At 34.2% G+C, this 26478-nt stretch overlaps 1 protein-coding gene across 1 annotated transcript in view; it reads right to left on the bottom strand.

Annotated features, from left to right (window-relative positions):
- The window catches only part of SPOCK3 (SPARC (osteonectin), cwcv and kazal like domains proteoglycan 3), a 312967-nt gene that overhangs the window by 64949 nt on the left and 221540 nt on the right, over window positions 1-26478 (bottom strand). The window lies entirely within an intron of this gene.

The raw sequence follows: 26478 nt of genomic DNA, 5'->3' as shown, positions 1-26478 counted from the left end.
ACACAGTTTTATTAAAACATGAGCTACGATTTCTATAGCCATTAAAGAATATTGATGTTCACAAGTGTATGTGAAACTTTCTGATTCATAAATAATTTTCTTTTTGAGAAGCGGCCTAAGGATTGAGGTGTTTTATTCTGAAAGGCAATCTGTTCAGACATTAGAGGGCACAGGCTGAATGGATGAGTCTCTAAGCAGGCATTTGGGCCGTAGCAATACATGATTCATTACCTGCTGACAGTCAGTGGCATTTAGGGTTTTACAAAGGGCTCTCTGAATAGCAGGAGCAACAAGGGACAGGATCAAGCGACACAGTAGTGTTCTAGGCAAACGTCTTAAAGATGACAAACTTGGTTGGAATATTTAATGTCATACACAACAGAGATAAATCCATTTCTGTTAGGCGAGGAGGAGAATAAATATCGAGTTGTGTCAACACTTTTTAAACTAAAGTATTTGAAGCGATGTGTTGGAGACTTCAAACACCTGCCGATATTTTCTGTTTTTTAGCGGATATTTTCTATTAACGGAACATTACACTGAAGCTTAAATTTTTCTTTGACATTTAATAATCATATGATCAAAAGGCTATTATTATTCCATGCCCAGAGTTATTAATATATATTTTGGAAGGAACAATGAGATATTTATCTAACTCATCTAAATATGCAAAAGATTATTTCTTTTATTAAATGCAGATTAACTGAAGAGTTAATCAGAGAAAAATCCTTAACTAATTTTGATAACGACCCCATATTAATTTGTAAACCACAGACCGTGAAGTACTCTATAAAACTGAAAGGAAGATGGGTTTCGCTAGCAGCTTCTGTGGAAAAAGGGGGCTTTAGGATTATTGTCATGGGGGAGGGGTTAGTGCAGCAGCATGTCATTACCTTCTGTTGGGTTTGAGGACCCCACTGGACCATATGACCTAAAAAAAAACCACTTGGTTTTCTAGGGCTGTCACCACAAAATACTATAGACTGGGTGGCTTAAACAACAGAAATGTTACTTCCTCACTGTTTTGGAAGATAGAAGTCCAAATCAAGGTGTTCACAGGTTTGGTTCCTTCTAAGGCATCTCTCCTTGGCTTGCAGATGGCTCCCTTCTAACTGTGTCCCCCATGGTCATTCCCCAGTCTGTGTCAACTGTATCCTCATCTTCTTTAAGGATATGGTCACATAGGATCAGGGCCCACCAATATTACCTTATTTTGCTTTCATCACCTCTTGAAAGCTTCTCTCTCCAAATACAGTCATATTCTGAGGTACTGGGAATTAGGACTTCTAACTCATGAATTTTGAGGGACACAATTCAGTAACAGGAGACATGCATTGAGCTGATGTCACATTATCACAGTGTCATAAGAATGTAATTCAAATCACCTGAAACTTACAAGATGAAGGTTAAAAAGCTCTTCTCGAATGTATGTTTTCAGGTGTATTTAAAATCTCTCTACATCTCTGCATTTTAAACATTAAATATCATTAAGTATCACTCATAATTGTATATTGAAGAAAGTGATGAAAAAGAGAGCATGCATTTCCCATTTGTTTCCAAGTTGGTTTCTAATCACTGCCAGCATGAGAAAAATACACTGATCAAACATTCTATTCTGCCACAGCATTTTCCACGGGCTTCACAGATCACATTTTCTGTTACATTCTGTTTCATGACAAAGGATTCCACGGTGAAAAGAGTTTAATCAACACAGAGCTGCAAAAATTTTAAATGTATTTATTTTCTGCATAGTTTATGAAAAGTTTTTTAAATGCTTTCAACCAATACACATCTCTAAGAGTGATAAAATATACAGCATTATCAAAAAATTATTTATTTATTACTTTTACCAGAACCATATTTTCTTCTGGGCAATAATGATCTATGGAGATGTATTCATACCTGTATCTATCTCTATCTACACAAAGGTATATAGATATAAGTATCTATATAGATACAGATGTAAACATACATAGATAGAGACAGATAGATACCTAACAAAAGGTAAATAGAACTACACCTATCTTATCTTTTTCATGAATGTCTAATCTTCTGCACAGCATAATTAATAAATAGGATAACAAAGAGGACTTCAAAAATTATTGGTTAGATGGATGGATAAATGGATAACTCAATGGAACTCTAGTGTTATTCTTTTTTGTTAATTTTCTTTGAGATTCTCCTTTGTAGGTCTGGAAAATTTTGGATATTCATAAGATATATTTGACAGTCCATATATTTTGCAAACAGTATTACATTATACTAGGTTTTCTTTCTTACTGGATGGTGATTTATGGTGACATGTGTATCTACAAAGAGTAAAAATAAGAGTCTTATCTAATTTAATAGATGAGGTGAAGTAATGCAGATCCATTTGGATTATTATTTTATCTGATTGACAGGTGGATTAATCTTTAATGGCAAAGATAGACATTAAAGGTTGTAGAAGGTTAGACAGTAATCAAAAAATGCATATTTAAACAGATGAATTCCATTCAGGAACTTGCCAAGAATTGCTTTTACTCTTGCATAATATTAATAGAAGGCATGCCTACTATTGCAATCAATTCTAGTAGCCATTAAGAGAATTACTGTAGGGTAAAAATGAAGTCATAACCGCAAAGGTTGGTATACTAGGCAATCATCTGAAATAATAAAACCTGACTGGTTTTTCAAGAGCAACATAAACAAATCTGAAACAAATGGAAGAATTTTTTTAAGTGTATAAAACACTACTTATTTCAGAAAATCCCCTACAATAAACACTACTTAAATGGTGTAACCGATTTTCTTTCACCTACACTAAAAGATATAAGCTAACACTGCATTAGAATGCAATTGTTGTTCATAGAAAAGCAAAATAAAAGATTAATAAATTTATACTGCCTATTCTGGATTCAAAGATAATTGGGAATTGTAGAAAGCTGTGTTATTTAAAAACAATGCTGATAAAAACAGTTAAATTATGCAATATTGTTAAGGCGTAGGTATATTTTTCTTAATTACTACCTTACTTCTACTTAAATATCATGTTCATAAGCAATATACAGCAGTTAAGTGCATGTCACATTTTAATTTGAATCCACAAATTAGAAAATGTCCTTATATTAGTGTCTTAAAGTTCTTTATAAGTCTCCAGTCTTTATTGGGACCTCAATAATAAATAACTTAAGTCTTTTGATTATCAGCAGTATGTAATGCTACACATTTTATAGCTTCTTTTTTGCAGTTTGTCATAAATGAATAACTTTTTTAAGATTTTATTTATTTGACAGAGAGAGAATAAATAATTTTGTTTTAACAAGGTTATCTCCTTGGAGATTGTTTATTTCTTAGGCAATTTACCTATAATTAAGAGGAGTTTCCACCAGATGGAGGATGATGCTTCTATTCTGCACGTAAGTGAGCTAAGTTATACAATGGTGAAATTGAAAGGCTATTTGCATGACTTTGATGAAAATATTTCTTATATTATTTTAAAAACCCTGAACACCATTACTCTTATATATATCAAATATGTGCATATATTATATCAGGTATGAAAAGATTTTATTAAAATTTTAAAATATGATTGTTTGGATTATTAGCATTTTATTATGATTTATTTGTTAAAGTGTACATTACTATGATTAAGTTTCAAATACTTGCAACACTAACTCAAGGAAGTTTTAATGGTATATCTCTATCAGATTAAAAAATTAATGAGAACCCAGCCAAGGACCGTGTGCCAGACCAAGCATCTGTAGCTCCTTGTTGAGTATTTCAATAAGCAACCTAGAGTGAGGTGACACCAATGGCTTGGAGAATGGAAAGGAGTCGCAAAACTCTCAGGGGGCTTTGTCACTAGCTATGGGGCTGTGATTATGCATAAAAACTAAAAAAATCATTGCAGATGGATTCTTGAGGTAAGCTGAATCATGCTCTGTCATCTTCATCATTTGGGTTTCTTGCACATTCCAGGTAAAGTGAGTGTAGCAGAGGTCATGCTTAGAAAGCTCCATCATGCTGCTGTTATGCACGTTGTGTTGTTGCCTGTCCTTTGACCTTTATTACAGTAAAGTAAACATGTAATAGGTAAAACCTATTGGTATCATTATCTTGAACCTCACTGTGAACACAGAACTACCGATGTCAATGAGCAGAGTGAACACTGTACTTAACCATGTATTTTGATCAAACTGTGTTTCTGTGAGTTTCTTTTCCCATTCCTACAGTTTGAGTAGGACACGTTACATGAAAAAAAATTAAAAATTAAAAAAAATTAATGATCATCTATTTCAACCCTTTCATTCATCCAATAAGAAAAAAAAAATCCTCCTTGTTATTCTCTTCCCTTCCCTTTCCAACTCTTGGTCCCAGACAGCATTTGAGTTTTACAATATTTCCCCTGCTCTAAAATTTTCCTTCCGTGGAAGTTAATAGAATTTTTTTTAAAGAATTTATTTATCTGAGAAAGAGAGACAGACAGCACGAGGAGGGGGAAGGGCAGAGGGAGAAGCAGACCCCCTGCTGAGCAGGGAGCCCGATGATGTGATGATCCCCCAACCCCAAGATCATGACCTAAGCTGAAGGCAGACGCTTAACCGACTGAGCCATCCAGGCGCCCTGGGAAGTTGACAGAATTTTCTTATGATTTCCTCCTACATCTTAGTCTTGAGAAAAATCACAATGCCATAGTAACTGCTGGCAATTCAGGACCATTCCCCCCTTCTATATTTTCTAGTGTGTTGCAGAGCGGTAAGATTTTGAACTACATTTCCAGAATCCCTACCAGCATGTTTCCAGAGTAGATTCCACCCAGCCAAGACTCACACTGTATTTCAAATTCAGAAAAGGAACAGTATTAGTATTTTTATTTCTTTAGCAGGAGCAAGCCAGCTGAAGAGCATTGTTACATGTGAAATTTTACAGCCGCCCCTCTGGATTTTCATTTCCTAAAAATCACTCACCTCTAGTTTATTTTGATATCTATCGTCTCACTCCCTGCTGGCTAGCAAACACTTGAAATCTAGTATCTGCCTTCTTCGACTTTTGCTTCTTCAACACTTTCAGTGGTATGGCAATATATTAAATTACCTTGAAATACCTCGAGTGGCTCATGCATTTCTAACAGAGCCCTGTCTATAAAGTCCTCATGTACAGACAGGGGCAAAATGGGTATCAACGGGACTAAAAGTATTTCTGTTTGACGACATGAAAATCTCATTATTTCTCAAATAGAAGAAAGTCATTTTGTTCTCACTTTAACATAACCATCAGTACAATAGACTGTTGATTTCAATGACCTTTTTAACAAATATCTGTTGTTAGTAAATAGATATAAGTTTGCTTTGATACAGTTTGCGAGTTTAAAAAGCTAGAGTGACAAGAAAATGTGACAATTGAAGTGCATTTAAATGAAGAATAAGAAAGTTCATAAAGGAATTTTGTTACACATCCCTCATTTACGATGACCTTCAATAGTGAAAGATAAATGGATGAACATTATCAGACTGCTGTGCCTGGGAAAAAAACGTACTTTTTTCTTCCTTCCATTCTTTGTCTGCCCACCTGCCTAACCTTCCCCCCTTTCCTCTTTCTTTCTTTTGATCCTTCCATGACTCTTACTCCAGCTAATAATATAAGGTGTCATAGACAACTGATCAGAAAACATGAAGATCTTTTGTTAAATAGATTATATACTGTAGTGCAACTTCTTTTTACTGCTTAAGCAATACTGTAAGCAAAAAGAGTAGGGGTCCCCCCAAAAGGAAGACAAGATGCAGCTCTCATAACACAGAATTCATTTTAGACCCCCAGCTATCTTCTGTCATCTGCTCCCTACTTGCTCAAGCACACTTCTTGCACAACTTCCTAAGAGGTGTCAGAACTACAAAGAAATGCAAAACCTCAGTAGTTGTGGATTCTAAGGAAACAAAGGGAATGCAAAAGCTGGGTGTTCTATGCAAAGGATGAAGCATGGAACACTACATCAAAAGCTAATGATGTACTGTATGCCGACTAACAGATCATTAAAAACAAAAAAACAAAAACAAAAATACCTCACAGTCTCTACAGGGCCCAGAAATAGCCTAGCCATATCGGAGACAAGAAATCAATGGTAAAACTCTCGCAGGATTGTTTCGAGGCGCCTGGGTGGCACAGCGGTTAGGCGTCTGCCTTCGGCTCAGGGCGTGATCCCGGCGCTGTGGGATCGAGTCCCACATCGGGCTCTTCCGCAATGAGCCTGCTTCTTCCTCTCCCACTCCCTCTGCTTGTGTTCCCTCTCTCACTGGCTGTCTCTATCTCTGTGGAATAAATAAATAAAATCTTTTAAAAAAAAAAATAATCAAGACCCTTCATTCCTTACCTGAGGTGTCGAGTCCAGTTCTGGAAGAGAGCGCATTGCCCCTCCCCTTGTGTCAGTTCCCTCCGCTTCGTTATAGTGTTAAAATCTCCACCCAAGAAAGGGCAGGAGCTTCATGGACATAAGGTAGGCTGTATGTCTGGCACATTGTCTAGTAAACCTGTCTGCCGTAACCTCCTGTCCCCTTTACCTGTGACAGCAAAACCCGTTTCTGAATATTCATCCTAACTCTAAATTAAAGGAGTCCACTCACTCCCACTCAGGGAGTCATGGCTTTGGAAATCATTCCCATGATCTCCTTAATTGCAGTAAATAAAGTTTCCTTTGTGTGACAACGGCACTTGGCGTAGTCTCTACCTGTAACTCGCCAAGGAGCTAACTCACATTAGTTCTGTTACAATAGTAATTATATCTTCTTCCCAGGTTCTTATTCCTAATCTTTAGTCATCTCCTCTGTTCCATGCTCATATTGCTAATATGAGAACAAAAATAATAAAGAATTTCACAGAGCACTTTAAGAGGTATTTATGTTTATTATATTCACTATGGACCAATGTGGAGGTATTGAAAGGGAACATGCTTTGAGTCAGAGAGTTAAGGTTCAAATCCTGTATTCGCTTTAGGCAAATTATTCTCTGAGGTTTCATTTTTATTTATTTTTACTTTTGGGGGTGGGGAGGGGCAGAGGGGCAGCTCCCTGCTGAGCATGGAGCTCCACCCTGGGCTTGGTCTCATGACCCCGAGACTGTGACCTGACCTTAAATGAAAAGCCTGATGCTTAACTGAGCGAACCACCCAGGCACCCATCTCTGAGGTTTTGTGCTTAATCTTACAATAGAACTAGTAACATTATCTCACTATGTTGATGCAGTGAACAGTTGATATATGTGAGAAAGAGAAAATCAGTCACTGAGAGCCAGAGATGGCTGGGCACTGATGCTTACTGATGCCTTAGTGTTACTTGGAGTCCTGCCTGGTCTCATACCTAAGCTACGCTGTTCCACAGAACAGAGCACCACCAGACAAGGGCACTCTGTGACCATGGTGGAACAAGATAAAAACGGAGACTACTCTGTAATCATATCTGAGCACAGACAAAACAAACATGTCTCCATACTACAAAATTAGCCAAATACCCCCAGCCCTGGCCTTTCCTAATATGGTAATTACGGCAATTTTATCAATTACCACTTTAGTTCTACTTTATTCCACTCATCCTATCGATAAAAATTCTTAAGCAAAGCAAACATGGTATTATGTTCTCTTCTCACAATGTTTAATCCGGAGTCAAGTCCCAGCTTTCAGAATAGTTTCTAAAACCATTTAACACAAGTCCGAGAGTGTGTTCTCCTTTATTTCAATGGGCCAACCAACCTATTTTTTTGACATCAGGTGTGGCCTGGGTAGTCTTTCACTAGAGGAAATTGACATTTGGATAAAGCATACAAAATGTGACAATGTATCACTAATAGTACTTCCATTTATCTTCTCTTCACATATCACCTAAATCAACAAAACATATTTGCTGTGTGGTTTTTGCTGAGATACTAGACAAATATAGTCTTCTGGACTCATTAATATCATGGAGATATTAATAGAACCTGTGAGTATGTGTGTATGTTTGTGTACATCTTGTCATGAGGAAATAGATTTAAGACATTTTAGAGATATAAGTGGCAAATTGGAATCCTCATATTACAATCCAAACTATGAAAATAATATATAATTCCAGTATATCACTAGCTTGCCCAGCTGGCACATGGGGTGTATTGTTAAAAACAAAACAGGGGCTCCTGGGTGGCTCAGTTGGTTAAGCGTCCAACTCTTCCTTTCAGCTTAGGTCATGATCTCATCAGTGGTGGGATCGAGCCCCACATGGGGGTCCGTACTCAGTGAGAAGTCTGCTTGAAGATTCTCTCCCTCTGTCCCTCCCCCCACCCCCACTCATGGTATCTCGGTCTCTCTCTCAAATAAAATCTTAAAAAAGTACATGACAGGGGCACCTGGGTGGCTCAGTCGTTAAGCATCTGCCTTCGGCTCAGGGCGTGATCCCAGCGTTCTGGGATCGAGCCCCACATCAGGCTCCTCCACTGGGAGCCTGCTTCTTCCTCTCCCACTCCCCCTGCTTGTGTTCCCTCTCTCACTGGCTGTCTCTCTCTGTCAAATAAATAAAAATCTTAAAAAAGAAAAGTGCATGACAAAATACACATATTATATACTACACAAAAGAGGAAAGAGGAAAGAGAGAGTGGAGAGGTTTCTCCTCTTATTTAGCTTCCAATTCTGAAATTTTCATTGTCTTTTTATTGTTAACATATAATGTATTATTTGTTTCGGGGGTCCAGGTCTGTGATTCATCAGTCTTACACAACACAGCGCACACCACAACACATGCCTTACCCAATGTCATTGTCTTTTTAAATAAAATCTCTCATTTGATCAGAGTACCACTGAAATACCCTCCAATATATTTTTCCTAATTAAAAAATCTAACAGCAAATTTATAATCAAATGCTTACCATTGCTTTTGTAATTGCTTAAAGCTTCATAGTATCAATTTTTTAGAAGTATTTTCATATATGTGATGCTTGTTTGCTTCAGTTACTTGGCTATTCTTGGTCTAATAGAGCTCATATAAATTTTAAAAATAGTTCGTCAGTTCCACAAAAGCTCACCTACGATTTTGATTAGGATATCATTTATTTAAAAGATCAATTTTTAAAATTTTAATTCCAGTATACTTAACATGGTGTTATATTAGTTTGGGATGTACAGCATAGTAACTCAGCAGTTTTATACATTCCTCAGTGCTCATCATGATACTCTTAATCCCCACCACCTATTTCACCCATCCCCTCACCTACCTCGCCTCTGATAACCATCAGTTTGTTCTTTAGTTAAAAGTCTGTTTGTCTCTTTTTTCGTTGTTTGTTTGTTTTGTTCCCAAAGATCAATTTTGATGCTTTCTATTCATAGATATAGTACATACTCTTACTTATTTAAGTTTTTCTTGCTTTCAATATTTTATGTTTTCTCTGTAGTGGTCTTGTATATGTATATATTTTTAAAGATTTATTTATTTACTTTTAGAGAGGGAATAAGGAGCAGAGGGAGAGGAGCTCAAGAAGACACCCCACTGAGTGCAGAGGACAATGCAAGGCTCAATCTCACCACCTCAAGATCAGGACCTAAGCCAAAATCAAGAGATAGAAGCCCAACTGACTGAGCCATCTGGGACCTCTGATCTTGTGTATTTTTGATAAAATTCATTTCTAGGTATCTGATATTTCTTGATACCATTTAAGTGATAGCACTTAAACTTTTATTTTTCCTTTATTTCTTATAAATAAAAATAAAATTCGCTTTACAATGAAATTATATAAACAGACTTTCTCAAATTCACTTTTTCATTCTAAAAGTTTACTTCCCATTTCCTTTGGATTTTCAATATACATTAATATTTTCTGTGAATAAAAGTAGTTTAATTTCTTCCATTCTTATTACCCCTTTTATTCAATTTTGTGCATTCACTATACTTCTAGGACAGCTGGATGAAATACTGAGTGTAAATCATTATAACAGGAATCCTTGTTGTATACCTTCTCAAAAACAGTGTGTTCAACATTTTACCATTAACAATATTTGCTATCGAAATTTTTGTAGAGGGATTTTATCAGATTAAGGTAGTTTTTTGTATTTTTATTTGTTTTTGTTTGTTTTTTAACTTGATCACTAATTTCTGAAACTTTTTGTCAGGAATGGACATTGAAATTGTTTAAATAATTACAAATGTGATTTTTAATGTGTTTTTTTTTTAGTGTTATAAACAAAACCAAATTTTTAAATGTTAACCCTCCTTTTATTTCCTGGAATTCATTCAACTTTGTTCTGATATACTATACTTTCTAAAACATACATATTAGACTAATTTTATTATTTATTAGGCATTTTCCAATTACTGTAATGAATGAGAAGAGCTCATTAATTCCTTGTCATATATTTTTTTTCTTATCAAGCTAATGCTGGGCACATGAAATAAACTGGGGAGTGCTACTTTTTTTTTTCTTACCCAAAAGTGTGTAAATACAGTTAGTATTATTTTTATTTTTCCTTAAATATCTGAGCCTAGATCTTCTTTTGATTGGATTGTTTAAATTTTCTATTTCTTTTATTTTTTTTATCAATTTAAGTAAGAGTTTGTTGTCGTTGCTTCAGTATTTGTCTACTTTAGCTTATTTAACGATATTCAAATGCATGAACTGAAAGATGTTCACTTTATTATATTTTTAATCTCTGTTGGCTATGTTATAATGCTTCCTCTTTGATTCATCATATTCTTTATGCATTCACTCTGCTTCATTTTCAGGTTATCATTTGTTTTAGTTTTAGCAAATACCCAACTCTAGTAATCTTCTCAATTGTATTTTTTTTTAATTTTCCTTTTATCAATTTATGCTCATGTCTTTATTATTTCTTCCTTCTTCTTTGGGTTTAATGTGTTCTTTTCTTTTAACTTCTTGAGATAGATCGTTTGATCATTGATAATTCTCATTTTCTTCTTTTTTGATATATGTACCTCAAGCTAAAAATTTATTTTTTTTTAAGAATTTTATTTATTTATTTGAGAGACAGTGAGCGAGAGAGATAGCACAAGCTGGAGTGCAGGCAGAGGGAGAGGGAGAAGCAGGCTTCCCACGGAGCAGAGAGCCTGATACAAGGCTCGATCCCAGGACCCTGGGTTCATGACCTGAGCTGAAGGAAGTTGCTTAACCCACTGAGTCACCCAGGCACCCCATCAAGCTAAAGATTTCTAAGAACTGACTTCACTCCATTCCATAAACTATGATATTTACAATTTTTATTATCTTCTAGTTTCATAATGTTTTTATTTCCATTGTGATTTGTCCTCTGACCTGAACATTATATCGCAGCAAAAGCATTTTTTTTAGTGTTTAAACATGTAGTGGATTGTAATATAATCTTAGGTATTGATTTCTAGCTTACTTGTACCATGATTAGAGAGCATGGGATGATTCGGGTAGGACACTGGTGAACTTGGTGTGTAAAATTGCAACCAAGAGGTCAATAAGGTAAAAGATCTATGATTATTGAATTTAGTAATATGGAGTTAATGTTGAGCTTAACACAGCTATCCCAAGGTGATGATTGGAAAGGATTGCTATTCTTTGCAACATTCTAATCTTATTAAGAGTAATATAATTACTCATATTTTGGTCAAAATTCTATTTTATCATATTTCAAGTCAGACTTAAGCTTTAAAAACATATCAGTTCAAAGGATCTCTTCATTTTTCTGATCATCACTTGGAGAAAACAGAAATTTAGAAAAAATGTTTTAACTTTATCATTTTGATTGAGACGTCCCAGATTGGATCATAGGAGTATCTAACACTTATTTTATTCAAATTGCACAAAGATAATAAGCCATAGTTAACTTTCTAAATTAAAGATCTGTTTTGGGGCGCCTGGGTGATTCAGTCAGTTAAGTATCTGACTCTTGATTTCAGTTCAGGTCATGATATTATGGTTGTGAGATCAAGCCCCATGTCAGGCTCTAGACTCAGCATGATTTCTCTCTCCCTCTCCCATTGCTCCTTCCCCTCTCGCTAGCACATGTGTGTAAGCTATCTCTCTAATTTTTTTTTAAAAAGGTCTGTTTTGTTTATTTTATTTGCCATTTTTAAAATATTTAATTGGAACATTTAAAAAGATCTAGAAATGACTGTTTCATATTATTAATTAAAGTTTCCAATCAATGCTTCCCCATATTAATAATATTTCTATGCAACATCCATAGTTTAACAAGTTCACTGAAAATTGAACTCCTATTTTTTTTCCAAGTTTTTATCTAAATTCCAGTTAGTTAACACAGTATAATGCTAGGATCAGGTGTAGAATTCAGTGATTCATCACTTACATACAACACCAGTGCTCATTACAGCAAGTGCCCTCCATAATACCCAATACCTAATTAGCCCATATCCCCACTGACCTTCCCTCCAGTAACCCTCAGTTTGTTCTCTATAAATAAGTCTGTTCTATGGTTTGGTTCTCCCTTTTTATCTTCCCCTACGTACATCTGAACTCCTATTCTTAAGTAGCTTGGTGCCTCACCAAATCATCATTATACACAAAATGAAACAAAGAATTTCTTCCATGATGAAAATAGTTTTCTATGACCCAGTGCATAGGAATACTTAATATTAATAATATTAATAATATTAATATACTTAATTAATATACTTAATATAATATTAATATTTAACACTTAATTGATATCAATATTATTAATATTAATATCCCGCTTTCCACGAGGTCTTTAATATTCTATTAAATCTGTTTAAATAAAATTTAAAGTTCATCAGCCTTATAGGAAAATTAAGTTAATATTTATATTTCATTCAGAGAAAAGTAAAATAAATTGGTACATGTGGTATTCTCTCAAGAAAATGTATGCCAATGATTAAAGATGTCACTTGATAGAAATTGCCACACTTACAAAATTCAACATAAATATGTTAACTTTAAATGCAGGAAGAAATTACAACTGAATGAACTTGAAGGATTTTGATGATATGCTCTATTTCTAAAAATAGTGATTCTATTTACTTTGTATTTCTCTTTGTATTAGTTTAACTAAAATATTCAAAGTAATATGTCAAAAGTATGATATTAAAATGATTTTTTTCTTAATTTTGAGGTATGCTCCATTGGATCATAATTTTTCACTGGAATGAATTAAAGCTTTTATTTAAAAATATTAATGTGTTTCTACTTTAAAAGTTCCCATAGAGTAACACTATTATATATTCTTCAATTTATTGATCATATACTTCTGTTAAAGGCACTACTGGCTCGGGGGCTATGGGGACAGGTGACATACTTAAAATTAATAAATATAAGCATTTCGATTTCCTCTTTCTATAATAAAACATAATGAATTTTCTATTCCAATAATTCCACTTCATTAGACAATATTAATATATAGTTAATTAATCAAGAAAATACAGCTATTTATTCTCATGGCTTCAAATTAACGTTCCATACATGCATTATGTCCATGATTAATGTATCATAAACCTTCAAATGATTTAAATTATATTTTTATAAAGTAAATCTAATCTCAGCGTCTTATCACAACTGCGAAGAACACTAACACTCAGTCCACAGGACAAAGACTACATGGCTATATGGACAGAATAAACAATATATACTCAGGGAAGGTTTAGAAAGTGTCTGTAATATATACTTACATAAAATATCAGTCACACCCTGAGATTCTAATCTGAAGTAATGTGAAGATGGAAATGGCACAGTCAGTAAATGAATGATTCAACGAAATGGTAGGCACTGAAGAACGTGTATGAAATGACATCAATGCTTACTTCAAACTGAACAGTATCTCTAAAAATAATATTACATAACAATTAGAAGTTTACTCTCAAATATTCATTCTTTGAAATAATAATTTCTTCCAGTGAAGAATTATTATCAGAAAAGACCATCTCCAAAAATAAAATTGGGATAATTAGAATAATATGTTATTATATGCATTACATTTACAATATGTTATTATATGCATTTCATTTTATAATATATTATATATTATATTTTATTTATGCATATTATATTAATATATAATATAATATACAATTTATAATATATTATATTATATTATATATGAATAATTATAATATATAATCTTATAGAACATGAATATATTAAACATCAACTATATTATGAGGGAAATAATAAAAATATATATTTTAATTGCACATATACATATTGATACAAAAATTTTTGTTAGGAAGAGTATGGAAAATTTTTTATTTTAAAAGCTTTGTGATTAATTTTTTTACCCCTAAGAGCTCCTGCAGTATAGTTGATACAAGGGAAACATTTCCTGTATATGGCATTTTTCTTCACTATATTGTCACGGCATCATTAAACAGATTCTGTACCTACCAACTATCAGGACAAAATGACCTATGACCACAGAACTGCTTAATCACAAAAAGCAAGTTTAAAAAGTTAATGTAATGGGTGGCTCAGTCGGTTAAGCGACTGACTCTTCATTTTGGCTCAGGTCATGATCTCAGGGTCTTGACATGGAGCCCTGCGTTGGGCTCCAGGCTCAGTGGGGAGTCTGCTGGAGATCCTCTGCCCCTCTCTCAAATAAATAAATAAATCTTTAAAAAATTGAATATATCATGATACTGAATGTAGCTTAGGTACTGACTTTACTAGTAATGAAAAACTATGCATTTGGTATGGCTTCAAAACTGAATTAATTAGCTGTTCTTCCATAAAACACTTACATATATAGAATATGACCTAATAAAGAGATGTGCACATCTTTAAGTTTCTAACACATGCTGAACTTTATAATAAGACTTCAATATAATTATCTTACCTAATCAGCATTGAGAGACATTATCCCCTTTCTAAGGATGAGAAAAATGAGGCCAGAATATTTACATAGTTAACCCAAATCCACACAGTTGGCTAAATTACACAACCATGCATCATAACTAGTTATTTAAGCCCTTACAAATCATGGTCTTCTTACTATTATGCTGCAGCATCCCTACAATTATAAAGGATTAAAAAATCCTTGCATAATTTGGCAGGAACTATTTAATAATTCTTCCATGAAGATAAAATAATTATCTAGAAAATAAGTAATTTCTGCTTTAATTGCAACTCGTATTGTCCTTTTCTCTCCTCTTCAGAAATGAAAATAATTCATTTCAAATCATTTAAAGCCATTTTCACATAAATAGCCTATATTTTTCTAAAAATTGTTATCCTTCAATCTCTTTTCTAGCTTTGAAATATGCATTGTCTTTGTTCATAGATGTGATTTTTAACTGTGTCTGCACATGCAATTTTTAATATGTTTTTCCTCGAAGCTGTCTCAAATTTCTTTATATATCCTGGGTAATTGGTGCTATCAACTTCATTATTCATTCTGTTAATTCATGCCAAAATGATTCTTATGTGTGTGTACATCTTGGCCCTGCAGATTTTTAATTAATTTCATTGCCATCAAGTAGCATTTTTATAAAGCATCCTGTATACTTTGTAAGGCTGCAATTTTCCAGTCTGCCAAATGTGTTTCTTTTTTTTCTTTCTTTCTTTTTTTTTTTTTTTTCCCTCTCTTTCTCACTCTGAGAGGGCAGGCTTCCTCTGGAGCCACATAATATCACTGTGTTGATTGGAAAGGAAATTATATACAAATCAAACACTTTCTGTTGAGATGAATGCATAACTAATTTTAAATCATAGAAATTCTACATGGTCTGACAAGATGTTGAAAAAGCACATAATCCTTATTCCTTTCCCCAAACCAAACCTGGAGAAACTACAGAAGTCAGAAATACATATGGATGAAAACCATGAAGGAAAACACTATCCGAGATCTTCTAGAAGACAGAGGCCTCTGTGTTTGGGGTAAGCAGAAACTTTAGGTTGGAGGACTGGACTCCAGTTCTGACAGGGAAGTCCAATGCTTCCGTATCTCAGTGTTGTACTGGCTGGATAATTTCCTATCCTTTCAACACTTTATGAGAGAAGAACAGTGTCAAGAACTGAGAAGGGTCTTTACCCGTCTTACACAGTAGCTCCTCACAATTTTATGGATAGTGACAGAAGACCTAGACTCTGGGCCAGAAACAGAGGTTATTCTATTACACAGCAACAGGAGTAGCCAGAGTATAATAATTTTCTTGCTATTTCCCCAAGCCCTGATTTACACAGGGCAACATGGCAAGGGCTCAGTGACATAATCAGAGCATGTGACACCTTCATACACAGTGTGTTGCATTACAGGATAGGAGCCCTGAGCTGAGAACACCTGCATCTTTTATAATGGACTATAAGTAAGCCCTCCCTTTCCCAGGGTGGGAACATTAACTCTTATCTTTCAAGACTATAAGCAAACCTGCTTTTGCTTTGAAGAAAGACTCTCTCTCCTCTTCAAAGGCTGTTCACCATACAGATATCCTTGGAAAGGCAATCCAGAACAGGGCCACTCAGTGTCTTCACTCATAAAGTGTCATAAAGATGAATGATTCATGCAGAAGTTCAGGGTCATAGGGGAGCCTGATGTGCGGCTCAATCCCAGGATTCTGGGATCACACTCTGAGCCGAAGGCAGACGCTTAATGACTGAGCCACCCAGGTGCCCCTGTGATCAATTAATTTTTAATAAAGATGCCATCTCACACCAAACACAAACATTTACTTAAAATGGACCATGCACCCAAATTTAGGAGCTAAAACTGTAAAGCACTTGGGGGGGGGGGAACAAACAGGCATAAATGTCTGTGACCTTGGGTTAGGTAATTACTTCTTAGCTACAAAATCCGAAACATTAGCAAAAAAAGAAATAATTGATAAACTGGATGTCATAAAAGTTAAAAATCATTAAACTTCATAAAAAACCATTAAGAATATGAAAAGATAGGTCACAGACTGAGAAAAAAGTGTTTGCAAACCTTATCTCTGATACAGGTAATTAGAAAGTATAAAGAAATTTTACAAATCAATAATACGATGACAAATCATCCAATTAAAAATTTGCAAAGGGTTGGAATATGTATTTTCTTAAAGAAGCTATAAGAATGGCCAATAAGCACACATAAAGATGCCCAACATTATTATTTATAAATGCAAATTAAAAGATAGCACTTCACAGACACTAGGATGTCTATAAAAAACAGACAAATGTTGAGAAAACTGGAACCCTCATACATTGCTCATGGAAATATAAAATGGTGAAGATGCTTTGGAAAACAGTTTGGCAATTTCTTAAAACGCTATGTAAATTTACCATATGATCAAGTAATTCCACTCCTAGAGAAATAAAAACATATGTCAATCCAAGGACTTATATAGAAATGTTCACAGCAGCATTATCGGTAATACCCCAAAATGGAACAAATGCAAACATCCATTTCGTAGTAAATGGAAAAAAAATTGTATATACAAACAATGTATTCTATTAAGCAATTATATATGTGGTTGCTTATTTAAAATAAATTGATAGCACTGAATGTTTGAAAAAATCCACAAGTGACCTAATAGGCGTTAAACTACAATAGCATTAGAATGTTTTTTAAAAATGTACATTCTGAAAATTTCTGCCCTTTCTTCACTCAATTTGATCCTGACAATACACATAATATTGAAGTTTGATTTTGAATTAAATGATCAAACTAATCAATCAATATTTATCTCATCAAGAAGTTATTGCATTTTCCTCATGAGAACCTTTATGGTACAATCATGAATGGCATGTGCTCTGAAATTACATAGTCTAACTTCATATTCTTGCTCTTCCACTAACCAATGGAATAAATTTGAACAAATTGCTTTCTTTCTGTCTCTCAATTTTCTTATCTGAAGGTGTGTATCAGTAGTTATCACATAGTCATTACAGGAATTATCACAAACAAAACACTTTGACACTATTTGGCCATCATAACACTCAATACAGCTTAGCTATTAAATATCTCTGAGATTTTCAGGTCTTAAATTGTATAGATTCAGAAGCAATTTCATAATTTCTTCAAGTGTTTGTGTTTTGTTTTGTTTTTGTTTTTGTTCTATTTGTTTGTTTTTTAGGCATTCATGAGATGTCTGCTCTGTCATGCTGAAAACTAGCTGCTAGGTTGGTTGTTTCTTGGATATCGTAACAATCCTCTTCAATAGCACTACCATACTTCAGTGTTTCTGTCAAACATGATTGGGTAGAAATTCTGATAACAACTGAAAACTTTTTTTCTTGAAATTACAATCTTTTTTTTTTTTTCTGAAGTACAAAAATGTCTTGTTACAGTCCAAATAAAAGAGTGAACTAGTTTGGGAGCTTTCATCCCTAATATAAAAGTAGAGATACTTTTTTTTTCTTTAAGATTTATTTATCTATTTATTTGAGAGAGAGAGCATGCACATGCACAAGTGGGTGGGGCAAAGGGAGAAGGACAGAGAATCTCAAGCAGACTCTGTGCTGAGCATGGAGCCCAACGTGGGTCTCAATCTTCTGACCCTGAGATCACAACCTGAGCTGAAACGAAGAGTCTGACACTTAACCAACTGCATCTCCCAGGCACCCTAAGATACGATAAAAAAAATCTGATCTATTCATTATTTGTTAATATATTTTTCATTCTTTGTTAACATACTTTTAAGAAAGTGAAAGAGCTCACATTTTTCTCTTTCTATATTAACGATAGCAAAAACGATAAAAATAAACAAGTAAAAAACTTTATATAGGCAAATAACTAACTGAAAAGGATACTTATGAAGCCCCACGCAAATGCTACTGGAGTTGATATTCAGGATTTGACTCACTGCTCCTTCAAATGTTTGCACTGTAACGTCCCTTGTACTTTCTAGATAAGGTGATTCCATTTATAACGTATTTAAGAACACTGCGGGGAGGATAGTATAAACATTTGAAGTTTTGTTTTTTGTTTTCTGGGCTGAAGTCTTCCATTTTCACCAGTGGAATTTAAATTGAGGTGATAAACACCTCCAAGCTGACATAATTGAGAGCAGTTCTGTCTTTTCTATACCATCTTCCCTCATCTTCTGGCCAAATCCAGAGGTTCTAACAGAGGACTCCAAAGCAGAGACACCAGATGAAAAAACAGTGGGTGCCTTAGTCACGTGAAAGCTTTGAGTGATGTACATATATTTGACTAGATTTTTCTGTTAACAAGGATCACACTTTAATGGTGTGAAGTCACTGAGATGATTAGCAATGATTAGCATACTCTCACTGAGGCCCATCATTTTATTTTCACCAATACCCTGACTGAGGAAAATTGGCCCATTCTTTACGAATACTTGATTTGTAGTAGTGGTATAAAATGCAAGGAGGAGATGAACTAACTTTTACCAGTTTAAAAATGTGAATATCTAGGGCATCTGGTGGCTCAGGTCATGATCTCCAGGTCCTGGGATCCAGGCCCCACAACAAGCTCCCTGCTCAGCAGGGAGTCTGCTTGTCCCTCTCCTTCTGCCGCTCCCTCCCACAACTCATGGTATCTTTCTCTTTCTCAAATAAGTAAATAAATTTTTTAAAAAAGTGAATATCCATTGCTGCCATTGTGAATATTCATTGCATCTCCATCCTTCATTCATTTGACCCCAACACAATGACTTTATGAGAAAGTCTTATATAAATAAGCCGAAGATGACACCTGTGTATTAGCCCTTTGGGTCTAGATATCTCCACTGCAGGCTGAGAAAAGTCTACTGACACCAGACTCAAATTTTTATACATCCTATTATTTTAAAAATACCCCAAACAAGCCAATTTTGGCCACTTAGAGCCTGCTTTCTTTGTATACTCCATTAAACCTCACCCAATAGCTCTTACCTATTGATAAAATAGGTCCTTACTGTTATTAGGCCTTAATCTGCTGCTGCCCTTCAGAGTTCTCTGATCTCGAGATTCCCCAATACACTACTGAGTGATATCGCCTAGACACAGAAGCCACCTCTCCAACATCCCTCTCCTCTGAAGTTCCCTTGCCCTTCTTCCCTTCTAGATGGTGACTTCTGGACCTTAAGCCTCTTGACAGTCATGCTGTGAGGGAGTTTCCCTCTCATGTAACACCGTGCAAATGCTGCTTGTTTGCTTGTCCAGCAAAGCTTGTCTGTTACTACCTCTCATTGTCATATCTGTTTCCTTGATGAACCCCAAATTCCTCAAATTCCCTACTATACATCAAAAAGATTATCTCCATTTGAAACTGAAAAACAGAGCCCTGGAATAGTAAGTGAGTAGCTGAGATAAATTTTGACACCTGCAGCCCAATGGCTGCTTTTCCTTTCTTCCTTACTTGCAGAGCCTAGATCTTATTCCAGAGTTTACCTTTTCTCTCCAATATGATCATATCGGACTGGTCTAAGGTAATTTGCTGGTGACATGTTTCTGAATGAGTATGTGACCCAGTTCAGACCAAAGACATGATAGCAAGTCTACTGGGGAGTTTCTGTGACAAGTTTCTTTGCTGGGGGGTGGGGTGGAGGAGACATAAGGAAGAAACAGGTCTTCTATTAGTCACTGCTATTTCTACTCATGATTCCTGATCCATATTTTGTTGCACATCATCTTGAGAAGACTACTGAAGATACAATACAGAAGAAGATTGAAGATACAATTTCTGGCCTTGAAATATTTAATTTATTTGTAGATTATGCTGGTCATTACATTTTTATGCTCATAAGAAAGCAAAGATTTCAAATATTTATGACCCATGGAAATAAAAAAGGTCACTAGTATATGACTAAAGAGGGACCTAAGCAAATCATCTACTTGACAAAAGTCTCAAGTAATATTGTATTTGACTTTGTCCTTTTATCATGGATTCCATTGTTTTCCACTATGCTTTTTGAAATAAAAAGTAAAGGTATTAGGACCCTATTATTGTTAAGCTGCTTTACTACAAAGTTTATCTCTACTTATCTATAATAGATAGACTTGTCAAATAAAAACCTTTCACAACTTGCAAAAAGTCATGTTTCCCTATAAGAATAGTCTATGGAACAGAAACTTACACTGAGTTATATTTTGTACTCTATTTATGTTATTGCATGACCTCAGTTATAAAATATATCTCTTCTCTCATAAAAATAGGTTTTAAAAATTGACTGTTGAGGGTGCTTTAAAAGTAAAATGAGTAACTTCTTAGTGTCATATAAAATAGTGATGAATCAACTGTGCATCTTCGATTCATTGAAATGTGATAATGTAATGGATTGATTGCCAAGTCAAAAATAATCATTCATTCATTCATTCATTCAAATACCAAGAGAGAGACATCATGTCAATAAAGAGAGTGATCAAACTAGTTCTGTGCTATCATCATTTTTCTCTGCCTAAAATTTATGTGGAGGACTCTCTGAGTATACAATGAGGATAATTTTCAAGCAATACAGATAGTGGGTCAAAAGGTATATTTAATTTTAGACTCGCTAAATAAATTGTTTTTCAATTTTTGTCTGAACCTGAATTACATAAGATTGTCCCTGTCACCGGAAGCACCATACCTTAATAGGAATATAATTTTTGTCTTTGTGACTTTCCTTTTTTTTTCCTTCCTTTTCTGTAAAGTCTTATATTATCCTCCATTTCATAGCAACCTCTGTGTTTTAGAGAGGGCTAGGTCATGAGGCAGGAAAATGGCCTGACCAGATAATCAAAATGTCCAGTCCTTCTTGCCTACAGAAATTCAATAAGGATGAGGCTAAAATCAAAACTAAAATTTTCTAGGCTTATTAAAAAATAAAGTACAACATTATTTTGCTTTATTTGTTTATTTGTTTATCTAGCTGGAGCTTAAGGGAAAATGCAGACCTGAAGTAGTCAACAATCTATATATTCAATCAAGCTTTACTTTCCTGATCTTTTCTTTCCTTTTTTTTTTTTTTTATTCATTTTGAGCGAGACAGCGAGAGCATGAGCAGGGAGAGAGGGGCAGAGGGAGAGGAAGGACAAAAAGCAGACTCCCCACAGAGCAGGGAGCCTGACTTGGAGGGATCCTAGGACGCTGAGATCATGAGCCAAAGGTGGACACTTAACCGACTGAGCCACTCAGGTGCCCCTTGATGGTGTTTTCTATTTAGTTTAAATTTTACCAATATTAGAGTTTTTCTGGAGCATGTATTCTGAAAATTGGAATTAATTTATCTGTGGTTAAAGAAGCAATACTAGCAAATTAGATTAATTCTAAACAGAGATTTCTTTCAATGTTTAATCTTTGAAAAGTAATTTAATTATGCTATATCCAATCCCTAAGATCACCCTGTCCTTCGAAAGGGAGATAATGAGACATAATTAAGAGGCTTGTGTTTACATAACATAAGGTATGTAAAGTGTCTGGGAACACTGCTGGCAGGAGATGAGCATCCAAATGAAGACAAGCCATAAAAATTGTTCACTCAGTTCAACGAAATGTAACAGCATTTAAAGCACACTTACATTGTGCCATGTGCTTGGATTCTCTGGTAGCAAGCTGTATTTTGTTTATGGTAAAAAGTTATATATTCCAGTCGCTTTTTGCAAAATAGACCTACCTTCAGTTATCACTCAGCTTTACTATAAAAAATACAGGGTTTCAGGTCAATATTCAGAGAAAACAGCAGGAAAAAGAACAAGAACCACATCATTTTGAAATCATAAAAACGTGTCCATGGTGGCTAGCTTGTTCTTCGGCTCCATTACCTGCTCTGAACAGCAGTAAATCTAGCGCTTGTTGAAGCCAACTACTTCTTCATACATTACACCATTTCGTGCCTGCCATGCGCTTCATTTCTGAGCATGAGAATAACGGCCCTTATATATACGTCCCTTCTACTAGAAAAGAAATTCTATGACAAAATGCAAATAATTCAAAGATACATTGCTAAACACTTTTCATCAATCACAGAGCATCTCTCTTTTTGAAAAGAGACAAATTTTACTAGTCTATAAATGTAAGATTTACATTTCCCAATTGAATCTAAATTATTGTTATTTAAAATAAATGGCACTTTAGGGGTGTCTGGGTGGCTCAGCCGTTAAGTGTCTGCCTTTGGCTCAGGTCTTGATCCCTGGGTCCTGGGATCAAGCCTGCGTTGGGCTCCCTGCTCGGGAAGCCTGCTTCTCCCTTTCCCATTCCCCTTTCTTGTGTTCCCTCTCATGCTGTCTCTCTCTGTCAAATAAATAAATAAAATATTTGAGAAAAAATAAAAAATAAAATAAAATAAATGGTACTTTAGAGAAATACATAAACAGTACAATTCTCCACAGTCTAATTATTTTTGTTTATTTTTTAAATAGTCATAAGCTTGATTAATTTTAGCATACATTTCAGTGTAATGTTTTCAGCTTTTTAAAAATTATTCATTAATATGTCCTGTAGTCTTTTCTTATATATATTCTAAATCCTGTAGAACTGAGTGGATATTGTTTGGTTCTTCACAAATTAAAAAATACAGAGAGTGATTAGTCACAGTTTATGAATTTTGTGCCAAAATTTATGATTTTTTAAGATAGATTGATATGTAAATAATTTTGATTTACAAAATTTTTCAAAATTCCCTTTGCATTTAATTAGTAAGTTATATCGATTTTAAAACATAATTTAGCTAGGATTTCTACTTTTTGTTTGACTATTTCCAGAGAAGAAAAATATTTATTATCAGTAATATGTAGGAATTAGATAATATTATATAACTTTTCATATTATGAGGGCAAGAATTTTTCTCAGTTACTGCTTTACAACAGGGATTCTGTAATATCTCCCAAGGCAAACAGATTATTCTTATCATCAGGTTTAATCAAATTTCTAGGGTAAAAAGCTTCTTCCTTGACAGTGTGATAGTGGGAAAGTGATTGTTTCCCATCATGGCAGTGCAAAACAAACATTAATATGGGCAAATTCTCTTTTCATTTTTATTTGTGCACATTAAGAACAAAAATGCCTAAAGCTTATGGGATAGTATAGTGGCTCTTACTGCTGTACTTACAAGAAACAGGTTTCAAAGAAGCAAGTATTTCTTTTGACCATTGATCTTCACTTTATTCAAGCTTTTCCCAAAAGGCTAGAATCTCCCAAGACAAATGTACCTTGCTTAAAATAATAGGGAGAAATGTTCCGAGATGTCATTCTTGCACTGAGAAGACTGACGTCACAACTAGTATGTTTTCCTATTAAAGAATGTTTTTATCTGAAATATTGAAAATGTTGTAAAGGTGTTTACTTAATTAAATTATGAGACAATGTAAGCAATTTACTTAAGTAATACTGTTTTTTAATGTAGCCAGCTTCCAAAGAACTTGAAGAAATGATACACTCTCACCACACACAGGCAAATGTACACAAACCCCAAAACATGGATTAGATTAGATCTTTTTGATAAAAATTATATAATTTGCATCAGATTAGTATGGCTCAATATAAATAAGACCATTATAATTTTGAGTTTATCTTATTTAGAGTTTAGCAGATAATTCTAAAGACCACCTTTGTAAAGAATGACAACATTCATAACTATTCAGATGGTAGGCCATGTACTCATTAACATTTTGTTTCTTTTTGTAAACAGGACTTGATGTGTTATATGTTTAGGGAAAGGGGACTATTTTAAACTCCTTTTATCTCCTTCTAACTTTGGGATTTCATTTTAAATTTATCAATATTATATATTTTTATATATAAATTTATATTTTTATAATTTGTATAATTATAATTTGTATAATTATAATTTTATAAATATAAATTTTATAAATATAAATTTATATTTAAATTTTTTTAAATTATATATTTTATATTTATATTTTTTAAATTTTTTAATTAATTTTAATTCCAGGACAGTTAACATAGAGTATTATATTAGTTTCGAGTGTGCAATACAGTGATTCAACAACTCTATACATTACTCAGTGTTAATCATGGTAAGTGTAGTGTCAATTCCCTTCACCTATTTCACCCATCCCCCCCACCCACATGGTAGCTATCAATTTGTTACTAACTCTATGGTTAAGAGTCTATTTTTTGGTTTGTCTCTCCTCCCCGCCCCCCCGCTTTATTTGCTTGTTTTATGTCTTAAATTCTGAAATCATATGGTATTCATCTTTCTCTGATTTATTTTGCTTAGCATTATACTTTCTAACTCCATCCATGCTGTTTCAAATGGCAAGATTTCATTCATTTTTATGGTTGAATATATATACAGAATGGAATATTATTCAGTCATAAAAATACACGATGGGATATTATCCATTCATCTTTTTTTTTTTTAAGATTTTTATTCTATTTGACAGAGAGAGATACAGTGAGAGAGGGACCACAAGCAGGGGGAGTGGGAGAAGGAGAAGCAGGGTTCCCACTGAGCAGGGAGTCTGACGTGGGGCTCAATTCCAGGACTCTGAGATCATGACCTGAACCGAAGGCAGATGCTTAATGACTGAGCCACCCAGGTGCTCCTCCATTCGTCTTCTTTATCCATTAATCTATCAGTGGGCACTTGGGCTCCTTCCATAATTTGGTTATCGTAAATAATGCTGCAATAAACATATAGGTACATATATCCTTTCAAAATAGTGTTTTTGTATTCTTTTGTATTCTTTGGGTAAATACGCAATGTGATTACTGGATCATGTGGTAGTTCTATTTTTAATTTTTTGAGGAGCCTCCATACTGTTTTCCACAGTGGTTTTCACTAGTTTGCATTCCCACAAATGGTGCATGAGGCTCCTTTCTCTTGATTTATCAATATTTTAAATTGAGTAAAGAAAAAAATAAGTAAAAAAAAACCAAATTGAGTAAAGAGTATGATTGCATTGTTATTTATTTAGTTATTTGCTAAGAAGAGGAAAAGCAATTTTCAAAGTACTGGCACTCTGGAATGATCCCCTAACCTATTACTGTTCTCAAAACAGAAACATTTTCACATACAAGCTCTGACACAGGGGGACAAAAAGTCTCCTGTAGAAGACCCATACATGGCAGGACAGTCTGTTTTTGCTGCAAATTCAAATCTTTAAACAAGTAGGAATTGTGTATTGGTCATGTCACCTGTGTCTTTTGGAATTTGTATTATGACAGCTTTAAAAATCTCATTTATCCTTCATGTAGCAACCCTTCAAATTTTAAAGTGTTCACGTCTCTGAACCAGAAACATTTCACTTTCTTCAGATTAAATATCTTAGCTCTTTAAATCATTTTTCTTTTTTTTTAACATTTCTTTTTTTTTTTTTTTAATAACAAGATAATTATTTATCACCACCCTGTCTGTTCCAAGGTTTGCATCTTCTTATCTGGATATTCCCATTATACAAGTTTGCATTAATACATTAATAGTAACCCACACAGAGGTCTCCATCTAGCATGTTGGAAACTAAAATAAATTCACTTTTTCACATGAATTGTTTCCAATTAGGTCATTCTTTTCTGTCATTTATGAAATAATTTTTATTTTCATTTTTATTTTTTTATTTTTAGGAATCTTAATGCAAGTCTTTATAAATGTTTCTATTCATTTAAAACTTGTTTCTTCAGTTACTCCATGGCTTGTTTAACAAGTCTAAGTCTCAGTGTACCATTATAGAAGG

The sequence above is a fragment of the Ailuropoda melanoleuca genome, chromosome 5 (assembly GCF_002007445.2).
Source record: "Ailuropoda melanoleuca isolate Jingjing chromosome 5, ASM200744v2, whole genome shotgun sequence".
NCBI classification, from domain to species: Eukaryota; Metazoa; Chordata; class Mammalia; order Carnivora; family Ursidae; genus Ailuropoda; species Ailuropoda melanoleuca.
This window is presented reverse-complemented; position numbering and strand designations above follow the sequence as displayed.